Genomic DNA, 24,536 nt, shown 5'->3' with positions numbered 1-24,536 from the left:
CCAGCCCTGCTGCCAGCGCTTCCATTGCCTGGCACTGCCCATGCCAACAGCACGCTCCCCAGACTCTGTCCGGCACTCTTCTGCATGTGCGACTGTGGGTGTTACCTGGGGCACGCTGGGTCATGCCCCGCCAGTTTGGGGGGGGGGGGTGTTATGGTAGAGGATGGGGTGCGGGGCTCGTGGGGTGGGGGTACCCATGCGGCCAGTGTCACACCACAGAACCAGGGACCAAGGTTGGTGGTCAGTGGGGTGCGCAGCAAGATGGCTGCATTACAGCCCCGGCAATGATGGTCCGTGCCTGGAATCCGGTGGAGGCAGAGAATCGTGGAGGCCCCAGAAAATACCCGGTCTGGCCCGCTCATGATATGCAAGCAGCGTTTACTTTGCTTCCCCTCTGTGTTTGTCTGTCGTGTGTGTGTAGAGTGTGTGGGAAAGTTACAGTTACAGGAATTAGATAATATTTAACCAGTTGCATTTGTTTCATATTTCATTTCAGTTTTTGTTATTACTAAACAGTAATTGTGTTTTAATTACAAACCTGCTGAGTGTATGTATTGGTCAACCAAGGGTCAAGGACTTTGCATATTTTTCAAAGAAAAATTGGCTCGTTCAATTGTGTTGTGAATCCGTGTCAAGTGGGGCTGAAATCGACCGCGCACTCGGCCAGGTGCCGTAACCGATGCCAAAAGGGCATTAGCCTCTGCCGTCAGTTCAGCAACATAGTAACATTGGCACTTCGCCACGAGCGACATATGGACATTTTATTGGTTAGATGCTAGGCATGTCAGCCACGGTGGTCCAGGGTGTACATATTTGAAGTTTGACCACATCAATCGGGCGCCAATCAGTGTGTTGCTTTGAAAGGGATCTGGCCAATATTATGGAACGCTGGTGCACATCCACAGACATGGAGATTTTTACCCTCAGCAACTGACTATTGGATTCTAAACTGTGACGGGAGTTTGTGCAATGATCGCCACAGATGGTTACCCGTCGTCAATTACTGTAAAGGGGCTGAATGCCTGACACCTCACATACCGCCTGGTGGGAACGGTTCACAATATCTATAATCGGATTCAGCTGGGCCCTGTGGTTACGGAATTTAAGTGTACTGAGTTTCGCCACGCAGCACTAGAAGTAAACGTGTTTGATTTCTTCTGGCCACAGAAAACGCAAACGTGCACACGTGTTCTATTCACATTCATTGTGGTCGGCTTTGGCAGGCCTCAAATGCTTAACCACTTCCTTACCTTGCAGGTCAGCTGTTCGGGAGAGAGAGGGAGCCAGGACCTTGGAAACAGCGCGGGAGTTTCAAAAAGCGCGGGAGCTGCGAGGCAGAGGGGACAGTTTAAAAGGGCGCGCTGTGGGTGAGGTAAGTACTGCTTAACCACTTCCTTACCTTGCAGGTCAGCTGTTCGGGAGAGAGAGGGAGCCAGGACCTTGGAAACAGCGCGGGAGTTTCAAAAAGCGCGGGAGCTGCGAGGCAGAGGGGACAGTTTAAAAGGGCGCGCTGTGGGTGAGGTAAGTACTGCTTAACCACTTCCTTACCTTGCAGGTCAGCTGTTCGGGAGAGAGAGGGAGCCAGGACCTTGGAAACAGCGCGGGAGTTTCAAAAAGCGCGGGAGCTGCGAGGCAGAGGGGACAGTTTAAAAGGGCGCGCTGTGGGTGAGGTAAGTACTGCTTAACCACTTCCTTACCTTGCAGGTCAGCTGTTCGGGAGAGAGATCAGTTTTGGGAGCAGGCCTATTGGCTGACTGTAAATCAGGAAGGAAACAAAGGGTGTGGCTGAAGTGCCTATAGAAACGGAGTGCTGAAGGCAAACAGAGTGTATCTGAGTTTGGGTAAGGCTGAGTTCGGGTAAGAGGGGAGTGACAAAAAAAAAATCAAGTTAATTAAGTAAATTAATTAACTAGTTAAGGGAATTTGGTGCTCACCTGAAGGAGGTGCAGAGAAGCAGACCTGTGAGGGAGTCTCTGGAGCAATTGCATCACAGCCAGCAGGTAAGTGATTGGCTTGTAACTGGTAAGTGATTTCTCTCTCTTTGACTTTCTCTTAGCTGTGTAGTGTAGTTCAAATTTAACTTCAGGTTTAAGTCATGGCAGGAGAGCTCAGACCCGTGTCATGCTCCTCTTGTGAGATGTGGCAAGTCAGGGACCCTTCTGGTGTCCCTGACTCCTTCATCTGCAAGAAGTGTGTCCAACTGCAGCTCCTGTTAGACCGCTTGACGGCTCTGGAGCTGCGGATGGACTCACTTTGGAGCATCCGCGATGCTGAGGAAGTTGTGGAAAGCACATTCAGTGAGTTGGTCACACCGCAGATTAAAGTTACTGAGGCAGATAGTGAAAGGGTGACCAACAGACAGAGGAAGAGTAGGAAGGCAGTGCAGGGATCCCCTGCGGTCATCTCCCTCCAAAACAGATTTACCGTTTTGGAAACTGTTGGGGGAGATGGCTCACCAGGGGAAGGTGGCAGCAGCCAGGTTCATGGCACCGTGGCTGGCTCTGCTGCACAGAAGGGCGGGAAAAAGAGTGGCAGAGCTATAGTGATAGGGGATTCAATTGTAAGGGGAATAGACAGGCGTTTCTGCGGACGCAAACGAGAATCCAGGTTGGTATGTTGCCTCCCTGGTGCAAGGGTCAAGGATGTCTCGGAGCGGCTGCAGGGCATTCTGGAGGGGGAGGGTGAACAGCCAGCTGTCGTGGTGCATATAGGCACCAACGATATAGGTAAAAAACGGGATGAGGTCCTACAAGCTGAATTTAGGGAGTTAGGAGTTAAACTAAAAAGTAGGACCTCAAAGGTAGTAATCTCAGGATTGCTACCAGTGCCACGTGATAGTCAGAGTAGGAATGACAGGATAGCTAGGATGAATACGTGGCTTGAGAGATGGTGCAAGAGGGAGGGTTTCAAATTCCTGGGACATTGGGACCGATTCTGGGGGAGGTGGGACCTGTACAAATCGGACGGTCAGCATGGCTTTGTGCGTGGAAAATCATGTCTCACAAATTTGATTGAGTTTTTTGAGGGAGTGACCAAGAAGGTAGATGAGGGTAGTGCAGTAGACGTTGTCTACATGGACTTTAGCAAAGCCTTTGACAAGGTACCGCATGGTAGGTTGTTGCAGAAGGTTAAAGCTCACGGGATCCAGGGTGAGGTTGCCAATTGGATTCAAAATTGGCTGGACGACAGAAGGCAGAGGGTGGTTGTAGAGGGTTGTTTTTCAAACTGGAGGCCTGTGACCAGTGGTGTGCCTCAGGGATCGGTGCTGGGTCCACTGTTATTTGTGATTTATATTAATGATTTGGATGAGAATTTAGGAGGCATGGTTAGTAAGTTTGCAGATGACACCAAGATTGGTGGCATAGTGGATAGTGAAGAAGGTTATCTAGGATTGCAACGGGATCTTGATCAATTAGGCCAGTGGGCCGACGAATGGCAGATGGAGTTTAATTTAGATAAATGTGAGGTGATGCATTTTGGCAGATCGAATCAGGCCAGGACCTACTCAGTTAATGGTATGGCGTTGGGGAGAGTTATAGAACAAAGAGATCTAGGAGTACAGGTTCATAGCTCCTTGAAGGTGGAGTCGCAGGTGGACAGGGTGGTGAAGAAGGCATTCGGCATGCTTGGTTTCATTGGTCAGAACATTGAATATAGGAGTTGGGACGTCTTGTTGAAGTTGTACAAGACATTGGTACGGCCACACTTGGAATACTGTGTGCAGTTCTGGTCACCCTATTATAGAAAGGATATTATTAAACTAGAAAGAGTGCAGAAAAGATTTACTAGGATGTTGCCGGGACTTGATGGTTTGAGTTATAAGGAGAGGCTGGATAGACTGGGACTTTTTTCCCTGGAGCGTAGGAGGCTTAGGGGTGATCTTATAGAGGTCTATAAAATAATGAGGGGCATAGATAAGGTAGATAGTCAACATCTTTTCCCAAAGGTAGGGGAGTCTAAAACTAGAGGGCATAGGTTTAAGGTGAGAGGGGAGAGATTCAGAAGGGCCCAGAGGGGCAATTTCTTCACTCAGAGGGTAGTGAGTGTCTGGAATGGGCTGCCAGAGGTAGTAGTAGAAGCGGGTACAATTGTGTCTTTCAAAAAGCATTTAGATGGTTACATGGGTAAGATGGGTATAGAGGGTTATGGGCCAAGTGCGGGCAACTGGGACTAGCTTAATGGTAAAAACTGGGCGGCATGGACTGGTTGGGCCGAAGGGCCTGTTTCCATGCTGTAAACTTCTATGATTCTATGATTCTATGAAATGAACGTTAGTAAATTGGAATATTCCACAGCGCACGTAGCCCTGGAGAACTAGATTGAACAATTTGAGATTAACTGCGATGAGCTAAGCATTTCCACAATACAATCAACCTGACGGAATGAAACAGAAAATAATGAAAATGTTCAATAGACCAGACAGCATCTGTGGAGAGAGAATTCTCCCTCAGTGTACCCAAACAGCCGCTTGAGTGTGGTGATTAGGGGGTTTTCACAGTGGTTTCATTGGTGTGTTAATGTAAGCCTACTTGTGACAATAATAAAGATTATTATTATAACTAGACTGGCATGCAGTCAGGAACTCAGCAAGATATTTGTGGACTGATGGGAAATGTTCTTTAAAAAATCCTACTGTCTCAATTTCTTCTGCACAGACTAGTTGGTTCTGCATCTTAAGGTGAGTGTAAAGCATAGTCACGAAAACCAAATCTTTTGTCTAGAAGTATTGCTTGAGGCCTTGATGGTGAGTAGGGCGGAGGATCAAAACAACGTGTTTAATTTCCTCCAATTTAATTGCAATTTAATTTAGGGAGTGATCTGGTAAAGGTTCTTTCAGGATACGTGGGTTGCGGTGCAGGGTCAAATTGAGTAAATAGTCCCCTCTCAGAGCATAGACTTTACAGTGCAGAAGGAGGCCCTTCAGCCCATCGAGTCTGCACCGGCCCTTGGAAAGAGCACCCCAGTTACACCTCCACCCGATCCCCATAACCCAGTAACACCACCTAACCTTTTTGGACACTAACGGCAATTTGGCATGATCTTACAACTTCACATTCCTCAGGTGAAAGAGCAGTGCTCCGAAAGCTAGTCATTCTAAACAAACCTGTTGGAATTTAATCTGGTGTTGTAAGACTTCTTACTGTGCTCACCCCAGTCCAAGGCCGGCATCTCCACATTATATTTGGACTGTGGAAGGAAACCGGAGCACCCGGAGGAAACCCATACAGACACAGGGAGAACGTGCAGACTCCGCACAGACAGTGACCCAAGCTGGAATCGTACCTGGGACGTGGGAGCTGTGTAGCAACAGTGCTAACCACTGCGCTACCGTGCGTCCCACTTAGAATTTACAGTCAAAAGGAGGCCATTCTGCTCATCAAGCCCGCACAGGCCCTTGGAAAGAGCAGCCTACTTAAGATCACACCTTCACCCTTTCCCTGTAACCCAATAACCCCACCTACCTTTTTGGACACTAAGGGAAATTTAGCATCACCAATCCACCTAACCTGCATATCTTTGGACTGCGGCAGGAAACCGGAGCACCCGGAGGAAGCCCACTCAGGCACAGGTAAGAAGTCCAAACTCCACACAGACAGTCACCTGAGGCCAGAATTGAATCCAGGTCCCTGGAGCTCTTGGGCAGCAGTGCTAACTACTGTGCCACGGTGCCGCCCTTTATGGACTGGGAGAGAAAGAACTATTTGGAATGAACATCAGGGTGCCGTTGTAAATTAGAAAATGGATGCAAATTTAACGGCATCTGGGAGTTGAGGTTGTCTGTTGGAAATTGAATGATATTTCATTAACATATCTCCATAATAGTGTGGCCACCGAAAATGGCATTCAGCAGGGGATGCTGGCCAAAGAAGTCATGGACAAGCAGGCTGCAGAGCAGATCAAACAAAGTTCCAGCCCAGGCTTTGCAAACTTCAAAAGACTACGCAGATTGTTGCAAACAACACAGGCAAAAGGCCATCTCCAGGCCATTCCGGGAACAATAAAACTGTCCTGCCAATCACACCTGTTTACCAGACATAGCGGCACCTAAACTCCTTATTTAGAAGAGCCTGCATGCCCCCAACACTTGCAGGCATGGCCACTAAGTACCCACCCCAAAATTGATGTGGCAACTCCTGATTGGACTTGATCGATCAGGCTGATCGAACCCTGATCAATTGATTGACAAATTATCTAGAGACCACCCAGAAAGGGCACAAAATCCACGCAGGATTAAAGTTACTACATAGCCCTCATTCGCTCTCTTGAGCAGTAAGTACCACAAACGGTGACTTCCACCGGCTGATGAAGGAGATCATCCACGTTACCAACAGAATGAAGAACAGAGCCAGAAGAGAACCAGATTGATAACCAACTTACAGAGACTACAAGACTGCGACCACAGATAACAGGACTGTATCTGCCCAGCACTTGTCGGTCACTGCCAGGTTAAGTTAAGATCTTGGAACTATTTGTGTATTGTGTAACATATGATCGGAGTGTGTGATTGAATGACCATATTGTGGTTATGTGTGCATGTGAAGAAATATTGTGGGCATGTGAATAAATATTGTTTTGTTTTATAAACTGAGTTTCAAAGTCATTTATCTACTGTTTATGGGTTAAGACACATCGAATTTAGCCATGGACAACAATAGGTAAGTGAGGGGTGAGATATTGAAAAAACGAGTGTTCCATATCTCATGCCAAAGAGATAGACGGAGCTATGACACATTTTGATAGAGAAGTCAATATATTTTATTTGTAAGATGCAGGTGATGTTAGAGTAGAGGTTAGCCCTGTGAAAATACCTTCATCCAGTGAGACTTGGGTGGTGATTGATGGTGTCGTTCACAAGTATGAGGTAGGGGTAGCACGGTAGCATAGTGGTTAGCACAGTTGCTTCACAGCTCCAGGGTCCCAGGTTCGATTCTCGGCTTGGGTCACTGCCTGTCCGGAGTCTGCACGTTCTCCCCGTGTGTGTGTTTCCTCCGGGTGCTCCAGTTTCCTCCCGCAGATGGGCAGGTTAGATGGATTGGCCATGCTAAATTGCCCTTTGTGACCAGAATTGCCCTTAGTGTTGGGTGGGGTTACTGGGTTATGGGGATAGGGTGGGGGCGTGAGCTTGAGTAGGGCGCTCTTTCCAAGAGCCGGTGCAGACTCGATGGGCCGAATGGCCTCCTTTTGCACTGTAAATTCTATGATTCTATGATGATCCCTGGAATGAAGACCTTGTCATATGAGGAGTGGTTGAGGACTCTGGGTCTGTACTCGGAGTTTAGAAGGATGAGAGGAGATCGTATTAACATTTACAGGATACTGAGAGGCCTAGATAGACTGGACGTGAAGAGGATGTTTCCACTGGTAGGACAAACTAGAACCCGAGTCCACAGCCTCAGACTTAAGGGACTATCCACAAGACCATAAGACATAGGAGCAGAATTAGACCACTCGGCCGATCGAGTCTGCTCCGCCATTCAATCATGGCTGATATTTTCTCATCCCCATTCTCCTGCCTTCTCCCCATAACCCCTGATCCCCTAATCCATTAAAACTGAGACATCTTATGGTCTTATGGACTTGCTGGATCTCCATTCAAAAAAAGAATGGTAGAGCACTCAGCTGAAATATGGAAATTGGCTGTCCACTCTGAAATGGAGAGGATTAGTTCCAGTGATCAACTAAAAGGTCTACCAGTTCTATTGCTGCCAATTTAATTAGATTCTCCCCGTGTTTGCATGGGTTTCATACCCACAATCCCAAAGATATGCAGATTAGGTGGATTGGCCACGCTAAATTGTCCCTTAATTGGAAAAAAAATTGGATAGTCTAAAAAAAATGTTTAAAGTTTAGTAATAGGAGTTCCTTGTTCCATTGTGCTCGTTGGTTACCTTACTATTTTTGATTATTATTTTTTTGTTTATGTAATATATATTATGCATATCTTTGTCAAATGTATATTACAGTTTATATTTGATAATTCAATAAAATGTTCAATTTTTAAAAAAAGCATTTTCAAGGCATCTACAGTACCAATCTGTTTGTTTCAATTAGTGCAATTATTCTAACGGATCAAATTATCTCCCTGGAGCCTGGCTGGGCATATAAATGTGCCTGTAATTAATTGTCCTGTAGAACAAAGTCGCATCTGACAACTGCTGACAGAAATGCATGGCTTACCAAAAGGTCTGGTTTTTGTCATTTACTATCCTGTCCTTGCAGCGATCGGGATTCCAGGTAAACACCTTTCATTGCGAATTAGTTACAAGAATCATTGTTCAATCTTTTATATTGCTTTCTTATTTTAGCTCCTCAGGGCTCTCATTTAGCAGCAGTGTTTTTCCATCGGAGGGTATTATTTCGCCCGTTAAAAAGAATGATCGGTTCATTTTATTGCGACATCTCTCTTTTGTGACGCCTTCTGTAATATCACGTTTTCACGTTAAGGAAAACATGTGAATTGTAATGTTCCATTTTAACAATTCAATGTCGTGCATTTACTGACACGATTACTGGATTTGCGGCCCTGTAACAGTATCATTTCGCCCCTTTATCAGAGCTTCTTCTCGTTTCCTGCTTAACAATTAACCATCTTTCCTTAACCACACTAGTTGGGTAATGTACATCTATTTATAATCGACATCTTTATGAAGGGTTAAGTGTCACACTATTACCACTATGTATTTCTATTGTGTTACTGGCACTGCCGCCGTCAATGAATAATTACACAATTGCCGTACATGTAATAATATATATAGACAGGTCGACTGCATTGTTTTTTTGTTTACATTGCGCTGGAATATGAACCGCGTCCACTTTTTAAATCTGTGCAGCACGTTAACGAGGGTTCCTCAGTTTATTGGCCTGGATAAAATATGTCGTTCTGGGAAGTGCAACATTCTCTCAGTGCTGAAGTCGGGTTTGAGGCTACGGCATTTGGCTCCGAAGCGAGAGTTCTCCGAACTCCTTTACAATTGACTGTATCTGTTGGGAGCGTTCCATACACCCATGAATCACTGCTGTGTCACTTTCAGGTCGTTATAATTTAAGAGTCCGTGGTCACGTTCATTTTCGTTTCAAACGATTTTCTGCAAAGACAATTTTTCCAGGAATTTGCCACATGGAAAGCATTTTATATTTACCTCCGTGGAATTTTATCTGATGCCTTTCTGCCCAATTCCCGAGACTCTATAATATTGTGTTGCTTCAATGTTTCAGTATTCCGGAATATTCTTGTCCTGTCTTTACCCAGTAAGTGTGAGACGAATTGTTTGTATTTCATACAATTGAGTCAGAAAGTATAAAGTTACATCTTCACTATTGGTCTGAGCTGGATATCTCCTGGGTGTCCATAATAGTTTCGAGGATTTGTTACACTCGCATCAGTTTTCCAGTGGAACAGATGTGCCAAAAATCTGAAATGCGAGCTCTGTTCTCTGTTTGCATCCAATGCCCAATCTGTAAATTTTCCCACAATGTCTGTTCAATATTCATGTACTGGCATTTCATATTCATTGGTAATATTTCTCTCTCATAGCTAATTTGGCAGTAATTCTGATCCTGGCTCGAGGAAGATGCGGTCTCTCCGGATGCATCACATACTACCTGATGTCCATGGCCGTCACAGATCTCCTGGTCATGATCCTGGCTGTGCTGTTAAACCGGATTGTGGGTACATATTTCCCATTCAGTTTCCTCTCCATCACTCCTGCCTTTGCTCTCAGTCTTGTGCTAATATATGGTGTCAGAGACTCTTCCGTCTGGTTAACAGTCGCTTTTACCTTTGATCGATCAGTAGCCATTTGTTGCCAGCAGATTAAAATCAAATACTGCTCAAAGAAAACAGCAGCTCTGGTTATAGGAATTGTCTGTGTTTTGCACTGTGCTAAAAAAATTCCCTTGTACTTTGCTTGTGAACCTTCTGTCATCATTAACAATACACCCCGGTACTGCAAGTTAACAGCAGTATTTTATTCTTCACCCGGTTGGATCGCATATGACAGCATAAATGCCGTTTTAATACCTTGTCTCCCATTCGTCCTTATTTTGCTGCTCAATGTTTTGACCGTCAGGCACATTGTTGCAGCCAATCGAGCTCGCAGGAGACTCCGAGCACTCAGCAATGGAGAGAATAAAAATGACCCAGAGATGGAGAAGAGGAGAAAGTCCATTATTTTACTCTTCGCCATATCGGGAAGTTTCATCTTATTATATTTGCTAGCTGTTGTAACTTTCCTTTATGTCCGAATTGCAAGCGTTATTTACTTAGAAGGTTCAAATTTAAAGAAATCAAATTATATTCTGGAAGAAAGTGGACTTATGCTCCAGCTTTTGAGTTCCTGTGTCAATCCGTTTATTTATGCGGGGACCCAAAGTAAATTCAGGGAGGAGTTAAAGAATGGTGTGAAATATCCATTACGCACTTTTATTAATATAATTAAATTACGATTATAGTAAAATACAACATGGATTCCGAATTTTATTACATCGCTTGTCGTTCCTGTTTTTGGCAAACATGGATTCAATTCGCTGAAACGTACTAATTCATATAAGTCATTCACCCAATGTATGGATTTAGGAATGGATAACGCACATTGCCTGTACTCAATTAATTTTTGATTCTCTTCCCGATGCTGACACCAACCTGACACATGACAATGTGCCCCAAGGGCTCTAACGTATAGCGACGTTCGTGGGGAAACCAGAGATTCTGATCCAGATCTGTTATTGAAGACTACATTTTACCTATTTAATGTAGTCACAACAATATCCCTCTTTGAATGTTTAGTAGTTTCCGTATATAATGTGTCTGGAGATGGAAAGAATACTCTTCCCGCGCACTATTCCCCATTCAAAAGGCTCCAATTCACACTCGAAATCTTGTGTGTTAATCATAGGAACAGAGGTGTAATCGGAGGAAAAGGAGAAGGAAAGAGAAACATTTATTTGCCAAACAAAAGATGGTCAATTGGGATGACATTCATATTGTCCGCAAACAGTGCAAATCGACACCAATGCCAGTATCAGCATTCAAATGCTTACATATCATTAACAGCTGAATTTTAAAAAACAATTATCAATCTTAATGGAAACATTAGGGACGGGATTCACCATCGGCCGATGCCGAAATCGTGAACCGACGCCAAAATCATGAACCGACGCCAAAATCATGAACCGACGCCAAAATCATGAACCGACGCCAAAATCATAGTGGGCGCCGGTTTGACACCAAATCGGTTTCCTCCAGCACCCCGAAAATGGCGTAAATGCATTGCGCGCCGCACGGTGTTTAAGGATCATTGGCTTATCATTAGCGGGCCTGATCCTCTGTCCTTCGGGGGCCTCCGCGATTCACCACCGCCGATGGCCGAGTTCCCGATGGTGTGGTTCACTTGTGGTCTTAGCGGTCCGGAACCCGACCTGGCGGCTGCGAACTGTGTCCAGTGCCGCCATGCTGCCACAATCGGCCAGGGTGGGGGGGCTTCCATCACCATGTGGAAGTTCCCCGCCAATACATTCACTATCATCTCTCTCTCGATATATATATATAGATACAGAACATTTATGTCAAAATCCTGGAACTCCTTGCCGAACAGCACTCTGGGTGTACCTACACCACAGGGTCACAGAATACTACAGTGCAAACGGGTAGTGAAGTGGTATTGTCGATCGACGAGTAATCCCAAGACCCAGCATAATGCTCTGGGGTCCCGGGGTCAAATCCCACCATAGCAGATGGGGAATTTTGAATTCAATAAAAAATCTGGAATTAAAAGTATAATGATGACCTTTGCCGATTGAGGTGAAATAAAATCTCATCTGGAAATTTGCTGGAGCTCTTCGGGAGGCTTTAAACTAGTGTGTCTGTTTCAATGCAAGGACTGTCAGGAAGAAGAGAGATGAACTTAGAGCATGGATCAGTATTTGGAACTACGATGTTGTGGCCACTATGGAGACATGGATTTCACAGGGGCAGAAATGGATTTTGTTTATAGTCACGTGTACCGAGGTACAGTGAAATGTATTTTTCTGCGAGCAGCTCAACAGAGTACATGAAAAGAAAAGAAATACATAACAAGGCCGGTGACGCAGACAGGGACGTAGTGTTAATAAGGTCAGTCCATAAGAGGTTCGTTTAGGAGTCTGGTAACAGTGGGGAAGAAGCTGTTTTTGAGTCTGTTCGTGTGTGTTCTCAGAGTTTTGTACCTCCTGCCCAATGGAAGAAATTGGAAGAGTAAGCCGGGTGGGAGGGGTCTTTGATTACGTTGCCCTCGTTTCCCAGGCAGCGGGAAGAATAGTTGGAATCAATGGATGGAGGTAGGTTTGTGTGATGGACTGGGCTGTGTTCACGACTCTCTGAAGTTTCTTGCGATCTTGGGCAGAGCAGTTACCATACAAAGCTGCGATGCAGCCAGATAGGATGCTTTCTGTGATGCATCTGTAAAAGTTGTTACGAGTTAATGTGGACATGCCAAATTTCCTTAGTTTCCTGAGGAAGAATAGGCGCTGTTGTGCTTTCTTGGTTGTAGCATCGACGTGGGTCGACCAGGACAGATTTTTGGAGATGTGTACCAGAGAAATTTGAAGCTGCTAACCATCTCCACCTCGGCCCCACTGACGCTGACAGAGGTGTGGTCAGTACTGTGCTTCCTGAAGTCAATGACCAGCTCTTTAATTTTGCTGGCATTGAGGGACAGATTGTTGTCGCTGCACCACTCCACTAGGTTATCTATCTCCCTCCTATATTCTGACTCGTCCTTATTCGAGATCTGGTCCACTGTGGTCGTATCGTCAGCAAACTTGTAGATGGAGTTGGAACCAAATGTTGCCACGCAGACGCGTGTGTTAGGGAGTATAGTAGGGGTCTAAGTACGCAGCCTTGTCGAGCCCCAGTATTTAGGCCTATAGTGGTAGAGGTGTTGTTGTTTATTCTTACTGATTGTGGTCTGTGGGTCAGAAAGTCGAGGATCCAGTTGCAGACTGAGGAGCCAAGTCCTAGGTTTTGGAGCTTTGATATGAGCTTGGCTGTGATTATGGTGTTGAAGGAGGATCTGTAGCCAATAAATAGGAGTCTGATGTAGGAGTTCTTGTTGTCGAGATGCTTTAGGGATGAGTGTAGGGCCAGGAAGATGGTGTCTGCTGTGGACCGGTTGTGGCGGTCTGTGAATTACAGTGGATCAAGGCATTCTGGGGGAATGATGTGGAGATGCCGGCGTTGGACTGGGGTGAGCACAGTACGAAGTCTTACAACACCAGGTTAAAGTCCAACAGGTTTGTTTCGATGTCACTAGCTTTCGGAGCGCTGCTCCTTCCTCAGGTGAATGAAGAGGTCTGTTCCAGAAACACATATATAGACAAATTCAAAGATGCCAAACAATGCTTGGAATGCGACCATTAGCAGGTGATTAAATCTTTACAGATCCAGAGATGGGGTAACCCCAGGTTAAAGAGGTGTGAATTGTATCAAGCCAGGACAGTTGGTAGGATTTTGCAGGCCAGATGGTGGGGGATGAATGTAATGCGACATGAATCCCAGGTCCCGGTTGAGGCCGCACTCATGTGTGCGGAACTTGGCTATAGGTTTCTGCTCGGCGATTCTGCGTTGTCGCGCGTCCTGAAGGCCGCCTTGGAGACCGCTTACCCGGAAATCAGAGGCTGAATGCCCTTGACTGCTGAAGTGTTCCCCAACTGGAAGGGAACATTCCTGCCTGGTGATTGTTGCGCGATGTCCGTCCATTCGCTGTCGCAGCGTCTGCATGGTCTCGCCAATGTACCACGCTTCGGGACATCCTTTCCTGCAGCATATGAGGTAGACAACGTTGGCCGAGTGCACGAGTATGTACCGCGTACCTGGTGGGTGGTGTTCTCATGTGTAATAGTGGTATCCATGTCAATGATCTGGCACGTCTTGCAGAGATTGCCATGGCAGGGTTGTGTGGTGTCGTGGTCACTGTTCTGAAGACTGGGTAGTTTGCTGCAAAAAATGGTTTGTTTGAGGTTGCGCGGTTGTTTGAAGGCAATTAGTGGGGGTGTGGGGATGACCTTGGCAAGATGTTCATCGTCATAAATGACGTGTTGAAGGCTGTGAAGAAGATTACGTAGTTTCTCCTCTCCGGGGAAGTAGTGGACGACGAAGGGTATTCTGTCGGTTGTGTCCCATGTTGGTCTCCTGAGGAGGTCGGTGCGGTTTTTCGCTGTGGCGTGTTGGAACTGTCAATCGATGAGTCGAATGCCATATCCCGTTCGTACGAGGGCATCTTTCAACGTCTGTAGATGTCTGTTATGCTCCTCCTCGTCTGAGCAGATCCTGTGTCTACGGAGCGCTTGTCCATAGGGGATGGCTTCTTTAATGTGTTTAGGGTGGAAGCTGGAGAAGTGTAGCATCGTGAGGTTATCCGTGGGTTTGAGGTAAAGCCAAGTGCTGAGGTGACCATCCTTGATGGAGACGAGTGTGTCCAAGAATGCAACTGATTTTGGAGAGTAGTCCATGGTGAGTCTGATGGCTGGATGGAACTTATTAATGTCATCGTGTAGTCGTTTCAGTGATTCTTCGCCGTGGGTCCAAAGGAAAAAAGTGTCATGGATGTATCTGGTGTATAACGTCGGTTGAAGGTCCTGTGCGGTGAGTAGGCCCTGTTCAAACTTGTGCATGAAGATGTTGGCGTATTGGGGTGCAAATTTGGTCCCCATGGCTGTTCCGTGCGTCTGGATGAAGAACTTGTTGTCGAAGGTGAAGACGTTGTGTTCCAGAAGGAAGCGGTTAAGTTGCAGAATTGCGTCTGGAGATTGGCAGTTGTCGGTGTGGAGTACTGAGGCTGTTGCAGCAATGCCGTCGTCATGGGGGATGCTGGTGTAGAGTGCCGAGACGTCCATTGTGACAAGGAATTTTCCAGGTCTTCAGAGAACCCTACGTGCTCTCATCCCACGTACTCCCCGCATTGGAGATCTCTACTGCCTCCCAAAAATACATAAGGCCAACACACCAGGCCGCCCTATTGTTTCAGGCAATGGGACCTTGTGTGAGAACCTCTCTGGCTACATCGAGGGCATCTTGAAACCCATCGTACAAGGTACACCCAGCTTCTGTCGCGACACGACAGACTTCCTACAGAAACACAGCACCCATGGACCAGTTGAACCAGGAACATTCCTTGTCACAATGGACGTCTCAGCACTCTACACCAGCATCCCCCATGACGACGGCATTGCTGCAACAGCCTCAGTACTCCACACCGACAACTGCCAATCTCCAGATGCAATTCTGCAACTCATCCGCTTCATTCTGGATCACAACGTCTTCACCTTCGACAACAAGTTCTTCATCCAGACGCACGGAACAGCCATGGGGACCAAATACGTACCCCAATATGCCAACATCTTCATGCACAAGTTTGAACAGGACCTACTCACCGCACAGGACCTTCAACCGATGTTATACACCAGATACATCGATGACATTTTTTTCCTTTGGACCCACGGCGAAGAATCACTGAAACGACTACACGATGACATTAATAAGTTCCATCCAACCATCAGACTCACCATGGACTACTCTCCAAAATCAGTTGCATTCTTGGACACACTCGTCTCCATCAAGGACGGTCACCTCAGCACTTCGCTTTACCGCAAACCCACGGATAACCTCACGATGCTACACTTCTCCAGCTTCCACCCTAAACACATTAAAGAAGCCATCCCCTATGGACAAGCGCTCCGTATACACAGGATCTGCTCAGACGAGGAGGAGCGTAACAGACATCTACAGACGTTGAAAGATGCCCTCGTACGAACGGAATATGGCACTCGACTCATCGATCAACAGTTCCAATGCGCCACAGCGAAAAACCGCACCGATCTCCTCAGGAGACAAACATGGGACACAACCGACAGAATACCCTTCGTCGTCCAGTACTTCCCCGGAGCGGAGAAACTACGTAATCTTCTTCACAGCCTTCAACACGTCATTTATGACGATGAACATCTTGCCAAGGTCATCCCCACACCCCCACTACTTGCCTTCAAACAACCGCGCAACCTCAAACAAACCATTGTTTGCAGCAAACTACCCAGTCTTCAGAACAGTGACCACAACACCACACAACCCTGCCATGGCAATCTCTGCAAGACGTGCCAGATCATTGACATGGATACCACTATTACACATGAGAACACCACCCACCAGGTACGCGGTACATACTCGTGCGACTCGGCCAAGGTTGTCTACCTCATACGCTGCAGGAAAGGATGTCCCGAAGCGTGGTACATTGGCGAGACCATGCAGACGCTGCGACAACGAATGAACGGACATCGCGCAACAACCACCAGGCAGGAATGTTCCCTTCCAGTCGGGGAACACTTCAGCAGTCAAGGGCATTCAGCCTCTGATCTCCGGGTAAGCGTTCTCTAAGGCGGCCTTCAGGATGCGCGACAACGCAGAATCGCCGAGCAGGATCTTATAGCCAAGTTCCGCACACGTGAGTGCGGCCTCAACCGGGACCTGGGATTCATGTCGCATTACATTCATCCCCCACCATCTGGCCTGCAAAATCCTACCAACTGTCCTGGCTTGATACAATTCACACCTCTTTAACCTGGGGTTACCCCATCTCTGGATCTGTAAAGATTTAATCACCTGCTAATGCTCGCATTCCAAGCATTGTTTAGCATCTTTGAATTTGTCTATATATGTGTTTCTGGAACATACCTCTTCATTCACCTGAGGAAGGAGCAGCGCTCCGAAAGCTAGTGACATCGAAACAAACCTGTTGGACTTTAACCTGGTGTTGTAAGACTTCGTTCTGGGAGAATGGAGGTGATGCGCTTCATGACCAACCTCTCGAAGCACTGCATTATGACTGAATTCAGGGCCACAGGGTAGTCATTGAGGGGTGTTGCCTGGTTCTTCCTTGGCACCGGTATGATGGTGGTCTTCTTGAAGCAGGTGGAGACCTCGAAGAGGAGGAAGGGCAGGTTAAATCTGTCCACGAACACATCTGCCAGCTGGTCCGCACAGACTCTGAGCGCCTGTTGTTAGATGTTCCGGGTTTAGAGGTTTTAAGAAGAATAGGGGGAGGTAAAAGAGGAGGGGGAGTGACACTCTTAATTAGAGAGTGCATCACTGCTGCAGAAAAGGAGGTAGTCGAGGAGGGTTTGTCTAATGCAGTGCTTTTCAAACTTTCTTTTCCCGGGACCCACTTTTACCAACTGGCGGACCTTCGGGACCAATGACGGCTGACGTTCATGAGACATGCCAGCTGACGTTAGCGGACCATGCCGGCCGACTTTCGCGACATACAATTATTGCTTACTTTTATTGTGGCAGGTGGGCCTGCTTGGTCCTCACGCGATCTCTTGCTTCGTCATTCACTGTTACATTTCAGCTAAGAACTTCAGCTGTCGATTTAAATTCTTGCTGCATGCTTTGACAAAAAGCAAGAGCTTTGTCCTCGTATTCGCCATGATTAGTCTTTGAATGCCTTTGAAGATCTGAGGGTTTTAAACTTTGTTTGTCAGCATTCCCCTGCATATAACACACATTGGCTTTGCATCCCGATTTGCATTGGCACTACTAGCGCCATACCTCAATAAATCATCTTTACACAGCTTTGTTCCTGATTTCAGTTTCTCCTTAATTGTTTGTTCACCAGAGGCCGGGGAACTCGGGATACAGCTCACACCAGCACTGCCTTGGGCTATCGTGGACTCTCCTTAGAAACTCTCTCTCGCAGATTTAGTTGTGAGATCCTATTCTGTTTGTATCTCTGGCCCTCTCTACCTTATTACAAAATGACCCATCTTCAGTTCTTCACACAGTCCTGTTGCTTGCTTACTAGCAGCTACAAAATGGAATAATCTCACCTCTATGATTTTGCGCCCAAAGAATTGACGTGCCGGGTGCGTGACCTTCTCTCTGCCGCTGCCTCTAGTGGAAAGACTCGTCGTTCATATTTAAAGGCCGGTCACAGACAACATTCTTTTATTACTTTGAAACTTTATTTCTAATACCTAATTTTTCCAAATGTATGGCTTTTTACTGCTAAAATGAAATTAACTTCAGTTGAACATATGCAGCCTTACATTTACACACAAACTTTGTTTTAAATATGTTCCCATTTCATTAGAAATTTAACCAATTATAAAAAATTGCACTCTTGTTTTTACTTTACAAACTACGACTTTAGAGGAGATGAAGTAACTTGTCAAACACACACAATGTCACACTATTTCTTAATCGTTCCACTGCATTGCACTATCCAAACATCCAAGTCACCTCCTGCTACATTCTCACCAAAAGCTCTGACTTCCTGGTTTCCAGAGAGTGTCGACACAAAGTGATGACTGCAGGTTTCTTCATGCCTTCACATATGTCAGCCCTATTGCCTGGCCTCGTTTAATCAGTATTCCCAGAAACCTGGCTAGCTTCCTTTCCCTGTACCCACCCCGGTCACAGACCACTTTCCGACCAGTACGTACCGTCGTGGGAGTGCGAACGGACGTTGTGCTGACCTTTGAACCGATTGCCAAGTAGCCGCAGGTTGCATACTGCGGATCAGTGGCGGGGGACGAGCAGAGCAACGGGCAAAGGACGAGAACCAGAGCGGAGCTCCAAGCTGGGGGCACCGCTGTTAGCATCGCGTCCACGTGGACGCCCGTCAACCCATCCACCCCCTTCCCCAAAGCTCTGCGCGCAGTGACCAGCACACAGCCGAGACTCGCCCCGCCTGCCCCCTCAAACACTGCAACCAATCGGGGACTGCAGTTGGAAACTTCTTCCCGTGATCGGGAATGCCACAACTGATTGCTTCGCAACCCTCCCGAAACCTACCCGTGACCCAGCTGTGGGTCGCAACCCTGAGTTTGAAAACCCTTGGTCTAATGTGTCAGTATGGGTGGAAGTCAGAAACAAGAAAGGTGTAGTCACTTATTGGGAGTTTTCCAAAGACCCCCCCCCCCCCCCCCCCCCAATAGCAGCAGAGACATGGAGGAATAGATTCGGCAGCAGATCCAGGAAATGTGCAGAAGTAACAGAGTTGCTGTCATGGGTGACTTCAACTTCTCACATATTGACTGGAATCTCCTCAGTGCAAATGGTTTGGATGGAGCAGATTTTGTCAGGTGCGTCCAGGAAGGATTCGTGACTCAATATGTTGATAGGCCGACTAGGGGGGAGGCCATATTAGATTTAGTAGTTGGCAACGAACCAGGCCAGGTGTCATATGTCACGGTGGGGAACATTTTGGTGACAGTGACCAGAACTCCTTGATCTTTACCATAGTCATGGAGAGGGATAGGAACAGACAGTATGGGGAGGTAATTAATTGGAGGAGGGAAAATTATACGGCTATTAGACACAAGCTGAGGATCATAAATTGGGAACAGATGTTGTCAGGGAAATGCACAACAGTAATGTGGGGATTGTTTAAGGAGCACTTGCTGCGAGTGCTGAATAGTTTATTCCCACTGAGACAAGGAAGGAATGGAAAGCTGAAGGAGTCTTGGATGACAAGAGAAGTGAAGCTTATGGCCAAGAGGAAGAAGGAGATTACATAGGGTTGAGGAAGCAAGGATCTGGCACGGCTCTAGAGGGTTACAAGGTAGCCAGGAAGGAACTCAAAAATGGACTTAGGAGAGCTAGAAGTGGCATGAAAAAGCTCTGGCGGGAAGAATTAGAGAAAACCCCCAAGGCACTCGACACTTTTATGTGAGAAATAAGAGGATGATCAGAGTGAGAGTAGGGCCGATCAGGGATAATGGAGAGAACTTGTGCCTAGTGTCTGGGGAGGGAGGGGGGCCCTAAATGAATATTTTACTTCAGTATTCACGAGAGAGGAATCATGTTGCTCGTGGGAACAGCGTGAACCAGGTTAATAGACTCGAACAGGTTGATATTAAGAAGGAGGATGACCTGGACATTTGTAAAAGCATCAGGATAGATAAGTCCCCTGGACCAGACGTGATATACCCAAGGTGTCTACGGAAAGCGAGGGAGGAGATTTCTGCGTCGTTGGCGATGATCTTTGCGTCCTCACTCTCCACTGAAGTAGTACTGGATGATTGGAGGGAGTAGAATGTTGTTCCCCTGTTAGAAAAGGGAAAACGGAAATCCCTGGGAATTAAGACCAGTCAGTCTTACATCTGTGGTGAGCAAAATACTGGAAGGATTCTGAGAGATAGTCTTTGTGATTATTTAAAAAACATAGTTTGATTAAAGATAATCAGCATGGCTTGTGAGGGGCAGGTCATGCTTCACAATCCTCATTGAATTCTTTGAGGATGTAACGAGACACATTGAGGAAGGTCGGGCAGTTGATGTGGTGTATGTGGATTTCTGTTCGGCATTTGATAAGGTTCCCCATGGCAGGCTGATTCAGAATGACAGGGGGCATAGGATATAGGGAAATTTGTCTGTCTGCGTACAGAATTGGCTTGCCAAAATGAAGACAGCGAGTGGTAGTGGATGGAAAATTCCGCCTGGAGGTCGGTGACCAGTGGTGTCCCGCAGGGATCTGTTCTGGGACTTCTGCTCTTTGTGGTTTTTATAAATGACTTGGACGAGGAAGTGGAAGGGTGGGTTAGTATATTTGCCGATGACACGAAGGTTGGTAGAGTTGTAGGTAGTGTTGAGGGCTGTTTCAGGTTACAACAGGACATTGACAGGATGTGGAGCTGGGTTGAGAAGTGGCAGATGGAGTTCAACCTTGATAAATGTGAAGTGATTCATTTTGGAAGGTCGAATTTGAATGCTGAATACAGGGTTAATGGCAATAATCGCTTATTGTCACAAGTAGGCTCCAATTAAGTTGCTGTGAAAAGCCCCAAGTCGCCACATTCCGACGTCTGTTCGGGGAGGCCAGTACGGGAATTGAACCCGCACTGCTGCCTTGTTCTGCATTACAAGCCAGCTATTTGGTCCAGTGTGCTAAACCAGCCCTGGTTAAAGGCAGGATTCTTGGTGGTGTGGAGGAACAGAGGGATCTTATCCACATACAAAGATTCCTCAAAGTTGCCACCCAGGTTGATGGGGTTGTTAAGATGGAGTATGGTGTATTGGCTTTCATGAACAGGGGGATTAAGTTTAAGAGCCGGGAGGTTTTGCTGCAGCTTTATAAAACCCTGGTGAGACCACACTTGGAATATTGTATCGAGTTCTGGTCACCTCATTGTAGGACGGATGTGGAGGCTTTGGAGAGGGTGCAGAGGAGATTTACCAGGATGCTGCCTGGACTGGAGGGCATGTCTTCTGATGTTGAATGAGCTAGGGCTTTTCTCACTGGAGCGAAGAAGGCAGAGAGGTAACTTGATAGAGGTGTACAAGGTGGTGAGAGTCAAGGATAGAGTGGATAGCCAGAGACTTTTCCCCAGGGTGAAAATGGCTGTCACGAGGGAACATAATTTTAAGTCGATTTCAGCGGGAGCGGTGCGTTAGTGATTTCTGGGAGACCTTCACAGGAGCAGGCTAGTCAATTTCAGCGGGAGCAGTGCGCAAGTGATTTGTGGGAGGAGCAGATCTTGGAGTTTCAGCGGGAGCAGAACGCAGAGGCAGCTGGTAGGTGAGTATTTAGGTAAACACTTACCTGGTCCCTCTTTGCTGTTTTTTTAATTTTAGTGCTTAAGGCGGGAACAGGAAGTTCGACCCGCGGACTTCTGGGAAGTCCCTCACCAATAAATTCTGGTGGAGAGGAAACCCGAGACACTACACGTGTAGTGTCTCCCACCCACCCGCCCTCCTCCTCTAACCTAATAATAAAACCCGAGTCACTACACGTGTAGTGTCTCCCACCCGCCCTCCTCCTCTAACCTAATAATAAAGCCCATTGGTGTGAGGTAAGTACCATATTTTATTATTATTTTTTTTTTTTTTAAATTTAATTTAGTTGTTAGCCAGGTCTTGGTAGAAAGTTAGAGGAATGGCAGGGAAGGGAGTGCAATGTTCCTCCTGCAGGATGTTTGAGGTGAGGGATGCCGTTAGTGTCCCTGCTGATTTTACCTGCAGGAAGTGCTGCCATCTCCAGCTCCTCCAAGACCGAGTTAGGGAACTGGAGCTGGAGTTGGAAGAACTTCGGATCATTCGGGAGGCAGAGGGGGTCATAGATAGCAGCTTTAGGGAATTAGTTACACCAAAGATTGGAGATAGATGGGTAACTGTAAGAGGGACTGGGAAGAAGCAGTCAGTGCAGGGATCCCCTGCGGTCGTTCCCCTGAGAAACAAGTATACCGCTTTGGATACTTGTGTGGGGGGGGGGGACTTACCAGGGGTAAGCCATGGGGTACGGGCCTCTGGCACGGAGTCTGTCCCTGTTGCTCAGAAGGGAAGGGGGGAGAGGAGCAGAGCATTCGTAATTGGGGACTCGATAGTCAGGGGCACAGATAGGAGACTTTGTGGGAGCGTGAGAGACTCACGTTTGGTATGTTGCCTCCCAGGTGCATGGGTACGTGATGTCTCGGATCGTGTTTTCCGGGTCCTTAAGGGGGAGGGGGAGCAGCCCCAAGTCGTGGTCCACATTGGCACCAACGACATAGGTAGGAAAGGGGACAAGGATGTCAGGCAGGCTTCCAGGGAGCTAGGATGGAAGCTCAGAACTAGAACAAACAGAGTTGTTATCTCTAGATTGTTGCCCGTGCCACGTGATAGTGAGATGAGGAATAGGGAGAGAGAGCAATTAAACACGTGGCTACAGGGATGGTGCAGGCGGGAGGGATTCAGATTTCTGGATAACTGGGGCTCTTTCTGGGGAAGGTGGGACCTCTACAGACAGGATGGTCTACATCTGAACCTGAGGGGCACAAATATCCTGGGGGGGAGATTTGTTAGTGCTCTTTGGGGGGGTTTAAACTAATGCAGCAGGGGCATGGGAACCTGGATTGTAGTTTTAGGGTAAGGGAGAATGAGAGTATAGAGGTCAGGAGCTCAGATTTGACGTCGCAGGAGAGGGCCAGTGTTCAGGTAGGTGGTTTGTGTGTCTACTTCAATGCCAGGAGTATACGAAATAAGGTAGGGGAACTGGCAGCATGGGTTGGTACCTGGGACTTCAATGTTGTGGCCATTTCGGAGACATGGATAGAGCAGGGACAGGAATGGATGTTGCAGGTTCCGGGGTTTAGGTGTTTTAGTAAGCTCAGAGAAGGAGGCAAAAGAGGGGGAGGTGTGGCGCTGCTAGTCAAGAGCAGTATTACGGTGGCGGAGAGGATGCTAGATGGGGACTCATCTTCCGAGGTAGTATGGGCTGAGGTTAGAAACAGGAAAGGAGAGGTCACCCTGTTGGGAGTTTTCTATAGGCCTCCAAATAGTTCTAGGGATGTAGAGGAAAAGATGGCGAGGATGATCCTGGATAAGAGCGAAAGTAACAGGGTAGTTATTATGGAAGACTTTAACTTTCCAAATATTGACTGGAAAGGATACAGATCGAGTACATTAGATGGGTCGTTTTTTGTACAGTGTGTGCAGGAGGGTTTCCTGAAACAATATGTTGACAGGCCAACAAGAGGCGAGGCCACGTTGGATTTGGTTTTGGGTAATGAACCAGCCCAGGTGTTGGATTTGGAGGTAGGAGAGCACTTTGGGGACAGTGCCCACAATTCGGTGACGTTTACGTTAATGATGGAAAGGGATAAGTATACACCGCAGGGCAAGAGTTATAGCTGGGGGAAGGGCAATTATGATGCCATTAGACGTGACTTGGGGGGGATAAGGTGGAGAAATAGGCTGCAAGTGTTGGGCACACTGGATAAGTGGGGCTTGTTCAAGGATCAGCTACTGCGTGTTCTTGATAAGTATGTACCGGTCAGGCAGGGAGGAAGGCGTAGAGCGAGGGAACCGTGGTTTACCAAAGAAGTGGAATCTCTTGTTAAGAGGAAGAAGGAGGCCTATGTGAAGATGAGGTGTGAAGTTTCAGTTGGGGCGATGGATAGTTACAAGGTAGCGAGGAAGGATCTAAAGAGAGAGCTAAGACGAGCAAGGAGGGGATATGAGAAGTATTTGGCAGGTAGGATCAAGGAAAACCCAAAAGCTTTCTATAGGTATGTCAGGAATAAGCGAATGACTAGGGAAAGAGTAGGACCAGTCAAGGACAAGAATGGGAAGTTGTGTGTGGAGTCTGAAGAGATAGGCGAGATACTAAATGAATATTTTTCATCAGTATTCACTCAGGAAAAGGATAATGTTGTGGAGGAGAATGCTGAGATCCAGGCTATTAGAATAGATGGCATGGAGGTACGTAGGGAAGAGGTGTTGGCAATTCTGGACAGGCTGAAAATAGATAAGTCCCCGGGGCCTGAAGGGATTTATCCAAGGATTCTCTGGGAGGCCAGGGAAGAGATTGCTAGACCTTTGGCTTTGATTTTTATGTCATCATTGGCTACAGGAATAGTGCCAGAGGACTGGAGGATAGCAAATGTGGTCCCTTTGTTCAAAAAGGGGAGCAGAGACAACCCCGGCAACTATAGACCGGTGAGCCTCACGTCTGTAGTGGGTAAAGTCTTGGAGGGGATTATAAGAGACAAGATTTATAATCATCTAGATAGGAATAATATGATCAAGG

This window comes from Scyliorhinus torazame, chromosome 5, assembly GCF_047496885.1.
Source record: "Scyliorhinus torazame isolate Kashiwa2021f chromosome 5, sScyTor2.1, whole genome shotgun sequence".
NCBI lineage: Eukaryota > Metazoa > Chordata > Chondrichthyes > Carcharhiniformes > Scyliorhinidae > Scyliorhinus > Scyliorhinus torazame.
The sequence above is the reverse complement of the archived record's forward strand: the minus strand, read 5'-3'. Positions refer to the sequence as shown.